We start from the raw sequence: 12,019 nt of genomic DNA on the forward strand, positions 1-12,019 counted from the left end.
TGATCGTTTCCCATGTGAGCTCTTACAAAGAAGTCATGAGAAAACACAATAGAGAACAAGAACAATTTGGATCAGTTTTGGTACCCACCCATAGTCATCCAGGTAACTGGTAAGGAATGCCTAGGGTTTAGAGTGTACATAGAGATGTAAACCCTAGGGATTTTACCACATCCCATCAATTGAAACCAGACTTTGATCAACCACCATACACACCTCTGCTTTTGCCTGGGCAGCAGTGCAGAAGTCATACTCTGACATTTCCTCCTCTCAGTTCTAATTACTTGCATACTCATCACATGGCTAACATTTGCAGAGTGGTATAGATGTTCCAGTCTTCCCACAGTGGTACTTGGGCTTTACTGGAAATAACAGAAGAGTCATGGCAAGAGCGTACGCCACTTTGTGCTCTCCCACCTAGCCACAGTCTCCAGTAGTAATAAGCTTACTTGCCTGTTAATGTGGAGGAAGAAAAAAAAATCCATTATTTCATCTATTATCAGAACTAAAAGTAAAATCTGGGCTTTCTGTGATAATACAGAGTCAGTATTCTCTAGATGCATGACTATATGCTATTTTTAACACTCAAAAAGAGTGGACAAAGAATATCTTCTTTGATTTAATGCCAGACTGGTCATTGTTTGGTTTATTATGCTGTCCTCAGCTAATTTAGGTGGGAAAAAGTATTTTATCTCTTGGTAGACATCAATTTCAGTGTCATAAGGTATGTTGCCCTCAGTTTTGAGTGGATCATAATTGAATTGCTAATGGTAAAATCTGAAATTGTAAAATATGTAGATGTATTAGGATGTGTGTGTGTGATTTTTTTCACTCAACCAAGGGAAGCAATTATTTGTAAAATAATCATAAAACTTGGACACAATAAAACAATACATAGTTAGGGAAAGTGCAAATTCTCCCTAAGAATGTGCACCTTTATTTTGTCAGTCCATTCTAAGAATGCTGTCTTGTGTGGTGAAAATTCATCCAGGCATTTTTTATATGCTGTAATAATATAAAAATTTCCTGGTATATAGGTAGGTAAAATGTACATGGGACTTGGGGAAAGGTGTTTCATCTTATAAGTATAGGAACTTGGCAACATGCAGCAAAGGATTTATCAGGAGTAGTTCAAGACATCATTGTACAGGACTGTCAACAGTATTCTCTCTTCAGTGTCCTAACTCTCTTATTTTCTGATTCTGTGAATCACCTAAAGTTCTGCTCCAGGAGAAACCGGCTTCATAACTGTTTTTTTTCACCCCTGGGCAGAGATCTGAGATTGTTCTTTCCACTTCTAGAGATGCATGGACACAATTAATCTTTTGGCTGAGTTAAAGGACTGGTCACACATGATCTGTGCTTTTCCCCCTCTGCTTTTACTCATCCTGTTCCCCAAGATAAACCATAAAACACACTGAATAGCCAAATGAAAATGAAGAACAGAGCTTTAGGCATCATGCTTCCTGATTTCCGACTAGATCACAAATCCGTAGTAATCAAAACAATAGGGTATTCTGGTATAAAAATAGACGCAGAAATCAATGGAAAAGCCCAGAAAGCCCAGAAATAGACCAGCACATAGATGGTCAGTTTATACAATGGGGAAAGACAGTCTTGTCCATAAATGGTGTTGAGAAAACTGGACATCCAGATGCAAAAGAATGAAACTGGACCACTATCTTACACCGCTCACAGAAATTAACTCTTGAGTGCAATAAGGCTTGAACATAAGACCTCAAGGCATAAAACTACAAAAAAAAAAAAAAAAAAGATGTATAAAGCTCTCTGGCCTCAGTCTTGGCATTGGGTTTTTTGGTTTTTTTGTTTTTGTTTTTGTTTTTTGACACCAAAAGTGAAGGCAATGAAAACAAAAATAAGTGGAACCACATCAAACTAAAAAGCTTTTTTGCACAAGGGAAACAATCAACAAAATGAACAGGCAGCCTATAGAATGGGAGAAAGTATTTGCAAATCATTAATTTGGCAGGAAGTTAATACCCAAAATATATGAAGAATTCATACAACTCAATAGCTAAAAAACAGGCAGAAAATCTCAATGGACATTTTTTTGAAGACAAATATGTCCAACAGGCACATGAAAAGATGCTTATCATTAATCAGAAATACAAGACAGGAGTTCCCGTCGTGGCGCAGTGGTTAACAAATCCGACTAGGAACCATGAGGTTGCGGGTTCAGTCCCTACTCTTGCTCAGTGGGTTGACGATCCGGCGTTGCCGTGAGCTGTGGTGTAGCTTGCAGACGCGGCTCGGATCCCGCGTTGCTGTGGCTCTGGCGTAGGCCAGTGGCTACAGCTCCGATTCAACCCCTAGCCTGGGAAACTCCATATGCCGCGGGAGCGGCCCAAAGAAATAGCAAAAAGACAAAAAAAAAAAAAAAAAGAAAAAAGAAATACAAGACAAAAACACAGATATCACCGCACACCTGTTAGAATGGATACTATCAGAAAGACAACAAGCACTGGCGAGGATGTAGGGAAAAAGGAACACTTGTGCACTGTCAACAGGAATGCAAATTGATGCAACCATTATGTGGAGCTTTCTCAGAAAATTAAAAATGAAACTTTCATACAGCTCAGCAGTTCCACTTCTGGATATTTGTGTGAAGCATTATTTACAATAGCTAAGACATGAAAATTGATGGATGAGTGAATAAAGAAAATGTGTTATCTATGGCCGACAAGGGCTAGATACTAGTCAGTCATGAAAAAAAATCCTGTCATTTGAAACAACACAAATGGATCTTAAAGACATTATGAAATAAGTGAGAGAAAGACAAATACTGTATAATCTCACTTATAGGTGGTATCTAAAATAAACTGAACCCATAGATAAAGAGAACAGATCTAATTTGCCAGAGACAGGTGTTGGCAGGGTACAAACTTGAGTTAAAAGATAAAAAAGTCCTGGAAATGTAATGCACAGCACAGTGACTATAGTTAGCAATGCCATGTTGTATGGAGTTCCCTTATGGTGCGGCAGGTTAAGGATCCAGTGTTGTCACTGCAGCAGCTTGGGTGGCTGCCGCGGTGTGTGTTTGATCCCTGGCCCAGGAATGTACATATGCTGTGGGCGTGGCCAAAAAAAATACTGTATTGTATAGTTGATCCTTGAACAACACCAGTTTGAACTGTGTGAGTCCACTTACTTGTACAGGTTTTTTTTTTTTTTTTTAATAGTAAACACTACAGTGCTACATGATCTGTAGTAGGTTGAGTCCATGGATGTACAACCACAGATTCAGAAGAACCACATGTACAAGGGCCGAATAAAAGTTATATATGGATCAGCAACCCTAACTCCTGTCAAGGGTCAACAGTGCATTTAAGAGCTGCTAAGAGAGTAGACCTTAAAAATTCTCATCACAGGAAAAAAAAAAAGTTCTTGTTGGTGATGGATATTAACATGGTAATCATTTTGCACTAATCACATATAAAATCATATGGTACACATAAAACTAACACAATGTTGTATGTCAATTTTATCTCAATATGTTTTAAGTTACCATCTTCAGAGAATTCTAGTCATGCCAGAAAAACAATGACAAGACTTAATTACCTTTTATCAACAACTAAAAAAATATAAAAAAATGCATGAAACAGTGCTTTTCATACATTGGACAACAGGTAGCACAAGGCTGTAATCCCTGAGAAGGAAAAAAAAAAAAAGAGAGAGAGAGAGAAACAAGAAACAAGAGATCATCCAGCTCTCTGCATGGAGGCAATATCCAAACTATAGACATAGGGAGAGGGGAACCCAAACAGCCTGGCAATCTTGCTGAGTTGGGAAGACAGTGACTTCAGAGTCTAGGAAAGCTGAGGTGGTTGAAAGTTTCAGAGTTCTAGAAAGGAATCAACAGTGGTCCCCTAGAGTGTTTGCTGGGTACTTGGCTGCACATAAATAGAATGTCATTCTACAAAACCAAGTAAATAGTAACTAAGGTATTAGTTGTAATCAGCAATTCCCAGAGTTCACATTGAGTGAGGAACCAGAGTGAAGAGCTCTCAGTAGTCACCCAGGGCATTAAACAGAGTGAGACCCAAGAGGGGTCATGCCTCAATAGTAGGCTAAAATGGAGTGAAATTTACTTTAGCTTAGACCTACCCTAACAGAAGTGAAAAAGAGGATTTGAGGGAATCAAACTGATTGGTAAATAACTGCCAAAATAAAGTTCAATATTCTGTTAAGTAAACAAAATCTGGATTCTTAAAAATGTCCTACATCTATTTTTTTTTTTTTGTCTTTTTGGGGCCACACCCATGGCACATGGAGGTTCCCAGGCCAGGGGTCCAATTGGAGCTGTAGCTGCCGGCCACAGCCACAGCCACAGCATCTCCAGATCTGAGCCGCATCTTCGACCTACACCACAGTTCACAGCAACACCGGATCCTTAACCCACTGATCGAGGCCAGGGATCGAACCTACAACCTCATGGTTCCTATTTGGATTCGTTTCCACTGTGCCACAAGCGGAACTCCTAAATTTTTAAGAAATTAGTAGACATGCCAAGAAGCAGCCCATGGCCCGCAACTGTGAAAAAATTTAGTCAATAGAGAAAGACCCAGAAATGATATTTAAAATATGAGAAATGATAAATATTCTTAAAAAACAAAACTTCTAGAAATGAGAAGCACAATAGCTGCAATGAAAATTTAACTAGATAAATTAACAGCAGATTAAACACTACAGAAGAAAAAAAAATCAGTGAAATTGAAAACCTAGCAATAAATCTATCCAGAATACAGCACAGAGACAAAAAGACTAAAGACAATGAACAGAGCTTCAGTGACATGGGATATTAGATATAGATTAGATGTTAGATATAGATAGTAGAGATTTCTAGATACTATGTGTCATCACTCTCCCAAGAATAAAGGGGAAAAAATTAGGAAATAGTCTAATTTTTCCAAATTTGATGAAAAGAAGCTTAATAAACTCTAAGCAGGGTAACAACATACATCACAATCTCATTGCTGAAAACCAGTGATAAAGAGAAAAAAATTTTAAGTAATCAGAGGCAAGACATCTTGTAATTACACAAAGATAACAAACCCATAGACTTCTTGTTAAAAACTATGCACTTGACAAAACAGTAAAACAAATTCTTAATAGTACAGAGGGCCACCTCACATCCATTAGAATGGCTGCTATCAAGAGCAGAAATACAAAATAATGCATGTTGGTAAAGACATAGACAACTTGGAACCCTTGTACACTATAGGTGTGAATGTATGCAGCTGCTATGGAAAACATTATGGCAGTTCTTCAAAAAATTTTATAAAATTTAATTTTTGCCATATAAATTACATATGATCCAGCAACTCCACTTCTGCATATATACCCAAATGAACTGGAAGCAGAGACTCAAATATTTTTACACCCATATTCATAGCAGCATTCTGCACAATAACAGAAAGTCGGGGAGTTCCCGTCATGGTGCAGCAGAAGCAAATCCGACTAGGAACCATGAGGTTGTGGGTTCAATTCCTGGCCTTGCTCAGTGGGTTAAGGATCTGGCATTGCCATGAGCTGTGGTGTAGGTTGCAGACATGGCTCGGATCTGGCGTTGCTGTGGCTGTGGTGTAGGCCAGCAGCTGATTAGACCCCTAGCCTGGGAACCTCCATATGCCACAGGCGCGGCCCTTAAAAAAAAAAAAAAAAGTGAAAAAGGTGGAAGCAACTAAGAGTCTACTGACAATTGAATAAACAAAATTATATCTATATATACAATGGAATATCATTCAGACTTAAAAAGAAATTTTGACACATACTAAAATGGATGGACCTTGAGAATATTAGGCTAAGTGAAGTAGGCCAGTCAAAAAAAATTATCCACTTATACACAGAGCAGTCAAATTTTTATAGACAGAAAGAATGGTGGTTCCCAGGGGATGGAGGATTGTTGTTTAGTGGGTATAAAGTTTTGGTTCTGCAAAATGAAAAAAAAAAAAAAACACCTCTGGAGATTGGTTGCACAATAGTATGAATGGAATATACACATAAAAAATGATTAAGATGGTAAATTTTGTGTATATTTGACAACTTTCATTAATCTTTTTTTTAAGTGCTGAGGGAAAAATCTGTCTTCTCCCTCTCTAAGATCTGTGCTCTACTTAAGTCCTGTCACTTGTAAGAAGATTTCCTCACCATTCTATTTCCCATGCTTCTCAACCTCCCTTAAATTCTGTCACTGCCCTGCAGGGTGTTATGTAATCTACCTGTCTTGAAACTTAATTTGTAGGACCTTTGAAGAAAAAAAAAGTCTTCAGCTTGTTTTTCAGCCCACTAGGGGGCTCCTTCACTCTAGTACCTGCTTTAGAGAAAAAGTATCATTGTCCACTCAAAGAAAAAGAAGCCACACCAACTATTTCTAACAGAAGGAATTTAATACAGGGAGTTTGTTACAAAGGTGTTCAAAGAGCTTGAGCAAAAAATAAAAGATAAGTATATCTAAGGAATAGTAACTGAGGGCGGTTACCATCCCTACTGCCCAAGGGAATGAAAAAGGAAAAGAGTATGACCTGGAGTCCACAGTCACTAACACTGAGGCCTAATCAGAAATCAAGTGGCCTTCACTAACCAGCCATGGCTGACACTGTGCTGTTGCTGTCACTGCCTCTGCTGCTATCACTGCCATTGCTTGTGATACTACCAGAAGGTCTAAGAAACATAGTTTTCCCCATCCTCTCACTTTCCAGTATCCCAACAGTGCCTCTCAAAGATAGAACTAAACAGAAATCCAGCTGCCGGGAGCCAGGGAAATGTAGCTTGTGAATCTGCCACAATAGTGAAGAGGGAAATACAGAAGAGTTAATACAGAGCTGAAAGAGCAGACAGTATCTTGCACCCTCCTTTGACTATTCATCATGTATACCCATCTTTCTATCTTTTTCCCTGTTTTTTGTTGTTGGTTGGTTGCAAGGTTGCCCCTCCTGTGGTATGCAGGAAATTCCCAGGCCAGAGATCAAACCTGAGGCACAGCAGTGACAACTGCTGAGCCATGAGGGAACTCCCTTTTGCCTGCTTTGAGATTTACAACAAACTATCTCTTCTACAACTTTCAAACACTAACATTAAAAAATGAAGACGCAAAGACTAGACATATGTACTTCCTGATGTGATGCAATAGGAAATACAAAATACCAATTATGAAATTTTCTTGACAAAAATTCAAATCTGAATCTGATCAAGCTTCTAAATATAAGTACCAGTTCATAAGAAATACTGGGGATGGAAATATGCTCAATAATATTACTGGGATAGTATCAGTAGAATCCAAAATCTCTGGAGAACTGATGAGAAACAAGATCTAGCTTGTTCAACAAATAAATTGCTAAAACAAAAAAGGCATAAAACAGAGAAGTATCATCCCAATGTGTCTTAATTCAAATAACCTGCTGTAAACCTAATTATGACACAGTGGGGGAAAATTCTAAACATTTGGTATTTGATTAAATTAGTAAATTACTGTTACTACTTTAGGTATGATATAGTTTTTGAGTTTTTAAAATGTCCATTATTTATCTCAATTGAGAAATACATACTAAAGCATGTAAAAATATGATATTGATATTTGCATTTTATTTCAAAATAGTCCAGTTGGGGTTGGAAAGTTACTCCAGTGGAGATAAACAAGGTTGGTAAGGAGTTGATAGCTATTGATGCTAGATGATGGACACATGGGAGTTTCACTATGCCATTTTTATTTTATTTTATTTTATTTTTGCTTTTTAGGGCTGCGCCTGGGGCATATGGAAGTTCCCAGGCTAGATGTCGATTTGGACCTACAGCTGCCAACCTACTCCACAGCCACAGCAACTTGGGATCTGAGCCATGTCTGTGACCTACAGCACAGCTTACAACAATTCTGGATCCTTTACCCACTGAGCAAGACCGGGGATCGAACTTGCATCCTCATGGATCCTAGTCGGGTTTGTTAACCACTGAGCCACGAAGGGAACTCCGATTCTCTCTACTTTTGTATGTGGGTGAAGATTCCATGTTAAGTGTTTCTTTTTAAAATAGTTTCTACATATCTTCATTGCTCACAGATAAAGTCTAAACTACTTGACAGAAGCAGAACACCAGGTTTCCTGCAATCTGCCCACCTCCTAGGCTCACCTGCCTTCACTCCAAGATGCCTCCTCCTTAGCCAAAGGAAGCTACATTCAGTTCCCTGAACATACCGTGTATTTTCACATTTGGTAATCCACATTTGCTTGCCTGGAAACCCCTTCATTACTTTCATTATTTGGTGAACTCCAAGGCAGAGTTGTCTTTTTTTTTTTTTTTTAATTTTTAATAGACTCCTTGAAATAGAACTAATTTCTCACTTCAAAGCAACTCCAATACAATTCCAACACTCTAATACACTCCATATATTATCCCATCATCACCCCATTCCCTTCCCACATTACCCAGATGCAATTCCATGGTCCATCATTATGATCACTCCCTTTAACATCATCTTAAATCCTCTGCCTTTCACTCATACTTACAAACCTGAGTAAATCCTACTCTCTGCCTACTGTAGGCCTGTACTCTTGCAGCTGAATGTGGATTTCTTTTTCAACTCACTTTCCCTAATGTCATGGGGTTCTTAATGCTGCTAGGCATCATTTTTTCCCCCTTAGTCTGGCTTCTTTTCCAGTTTCCCACCTGAAACAATTATTTAACATATTTTCCTCTTTCCAAACCTGCACTATCTCTTCCCCCATACACGTCTCATAGAATTATCTTGCTCTTTATTTCACTGAACAAAATAAAAGTAATCAAAAGAGAACATTTAGGATATCCAAATGGCAAGATGTATATGAAAAGCTACTTAACATTATTAGTCATGGGGAAATGCAAATTAAAACCACCACCAACACCCACCAGAATGATTAAAATGACAAAGACAGATAGTACTATTAGCAAGGAAGTGGAGCAAGTAGAACTCTCAAACACTTTGCTGGTAGAAGGTAAATTTATATATCATGTTGTAAAATCTGTATTACAGTATTTACTAAAGATAAATATATGCATACTGTATGGCACATCCGTTTCACTCCTATGAAACTCCCCAATTTAAATGTATACATATGTTCCCTATAAAACATGTCAAAAGGTTTATAGGATCACAATTCATAATAGATAAAAGCTGAAAACAACGCAAATAGAATGGGTAAACTGTAGTATATTCATATAAGAAGTATTATATATATGTAATATATACCATATTATATTTACTCAGCAGTGAAAATCACTGAACTATGACTATGCATAACAACATAGACGAACCTCAGAATGGTGAGTTTAAGGAGAACATAAGAGCACATAATGCTTATTTTAAAATTCAAAAACAGGCCCAATAATCTATAGCACTGTTATTGAATGGAACTTGGATCAACTCTCATGGCAGGCAGCAAAGTCAAACTACTAACATCAGGTTGTGATAAAGAAAAGTGCAGCATTTATGTGCATGGTGCCAAGAAAGGAGAATGGGCAGCTAATACTCAAAAGACCCAAACTGTTACTGAAGGAAGTTTGTGTGCTCAATGCAGAGTGAGGCCAAATATTCAAGTTTGGACCAGAAAAGGTTTACTGCAGGGTCAAGCAAGGAGAATGGGTAGTTCATGCTCAAAAATCCCAAACTCCTTGATGATTTGAGGGGAAATGATCTGGGCAAAATTTGGGGTGAGGGCTGCAGGGTATGTGGCTTTCTTCTGACTGGCTGATGTTGAAGTAACAAGGCAGTGAAGTTGCCACCCTCTACCTGGGTGAGACCTTAGTTCCTATAGAAAAACTCAAAGAAATTGTTATGTATGTTCCTTGAGAAGGAACCAGGCCCTAGTCCCAAAGCTGCACTATATCTTCTTGACTGCTCCTCCCTTCCCTGATTTGAAACTGTTTGAATCTACTCAGAGAAGGTTAAGGAGACTGAATGAAGCCTATTTCCTACAGACAAGAAATGGGGAACACAGAAAGACTTTTGTATCTGAGAGGGCTCCATGGGGTCCTGCTCAGTTTCAATTCCCTTTCTTTTTCCTTTTTTTAGGGCTGCACCTGTGGCACATGGAAGTTCCCAGGCTAGGGGTCAAATGGGAGCTGCAGCTGCCAGCCTACACCACAACCAAAGCAACATCAGATCTGAACTGTATCAGCAATCTACACCACAGCTCACAGCAATGCTGGATCCTTTAACCCACTGAGCAAAGCCAGGGATCACACCCACATCCTCATGGATACTAGTCAGAGTTATTACCAATGAGCCACAATGGGAACTCCTAATTCCCCCTTTTCTTTGATACTCCTCAATCTGGAGGAGAACAGGTGTTGGACAAGAAAGGGAGTAAGGAGTTCCTTCTGTGGTGCAATGGGACCAGCAGCATCTCTGCAGGGCCAGGTCATGGATTTGATTCCTGGCCGAGCACAGTGGGTTAAAGGATCCAGCACTGCTGCAGCTGTGGCACAGTTTGCAACTGTGGCTAGGCTCTGATCTCTGGCCCAGGAACTTCATATGCTGTGGGGCAATAATATTTTAGATAGAGAGGTTAATCATAAACTTGGCAAAGGAAATCCCTGTTGGGGCAATCAGTTTCAATTCCCATTCCTGCTTCAATTTTCCCCACATCTTTTCAGGGAATGGAGCCACAACCACTCTGGCTACTTCCTGCTGAAATGAGGCAAAGTCCTGCCTCAATCTGGGGAACAGACACCTAACTAGAAATATTCCTTAGTTCCAAGTCATGGATCTGAATCTTGAATGATTAAGATCTCAATCACCTCAATTGGTCCACAATTTTGGTGAAGTAGTTGGAGGAGTGACACCTGGAACTTTAATAGACAAAATAGATCTCCTTACCAGAGGAATTCAGAAAAATATGACTCAAACCCAGTCTGGACCTGGCACTTTGGGGAGACCTATAGCCAAGTAGCCACTTGTCTAATTTTATCTAAGTAGGTTTGAACTTCTGATGTGGCATTAACATATACATAATAGGAGATCTTGGCCACTGCACATTTCCTTTTTCAGCTAATATCTGATCTGATTTTTAGGCAATTGCATTGTCTAAAAATTTAATAGTTACAAGACAAGACCTTGAAAACATAAGGTTGCAGCTACGAGCTACCAGCATTCACCACTTTGAGAATGGCTAGTGGCATCCCCTAGTCTGACGCAGCTCAGCAATACAGGGACTTGTCTGAAATATATCCACAATGGCCACCCAGTATTGTGTCTTGGATGACTGAACCACAGTTACTTCATTTTGACTTTCAAATGCTTTTCTTTCCTCAATTGCCAAAAAAATATACAGATATACAATGCATGTCCAAAAGGCCACAAAACAGGTTTCTTCAGTAAATAAAGTTTTAGTTAACCATGTATAAGCCAGAATGACTTCCCCATACCTCAAGCTGTGCAGATTTTTCCATCATTTCCTCTTTTGATTCCAAGTCCTTCAAAAGGCCAAAACATGTCCCTTGAAGTCAGGGTGGGCATCTCTTGCCTGCTCTAGATATAGATCATGTCCCTCGGTGCTAGACTTCCTTTATATTGGCCTAGTGAATCCATGATGGGAAAACTAACCAGATATTGTGAACAAGATCAGAGCTATATTAATAGAGAAAGGCTTTATAGACCATACATTTTATCATTTATACCCAATTGTCACACAAGCATTATATATGTGCTTTTAGCAAGAGACTTAAAGCAAAGAGTTGTACATCATGAGTTGTTACACTCTGTTATAACTCCACTAATTGTCCTTTCCCCCGAACATCAGGGCAAAAGTGTGGCTAACACAGTAACTTTCATAAATATGGGTCTCAATTAACATAACTAAAATTCAGTATCTATTGCTGCATTTTTACCTTTAAAATTACCCTCATTTCCATCAAACACATCCAAATAAAAACTAATTTGTTTCCAAAAGTAAGTCTGGTCCATTGACCACACAGCCTCCTCCAAACTATCTGTGGTGCAAATCCTCAGGAGTCTCAGATTGAATTCCCAAAA

Source organism: Phacochoerus africanus, chromosome 2 (genome assembly GCF_016906955.1).
Source record: "Phacochoerus africanus isolate WHEZ1 chromosome 2, ROS_Pafr_v1, whole genome shotgun sequence".
Lineage (NCBI taxonomy): Eukaryota > Metazoa > Chordata > Mammalia > Artiodactyla > Suidae > Phacochoerus > Phacochoerus africanus.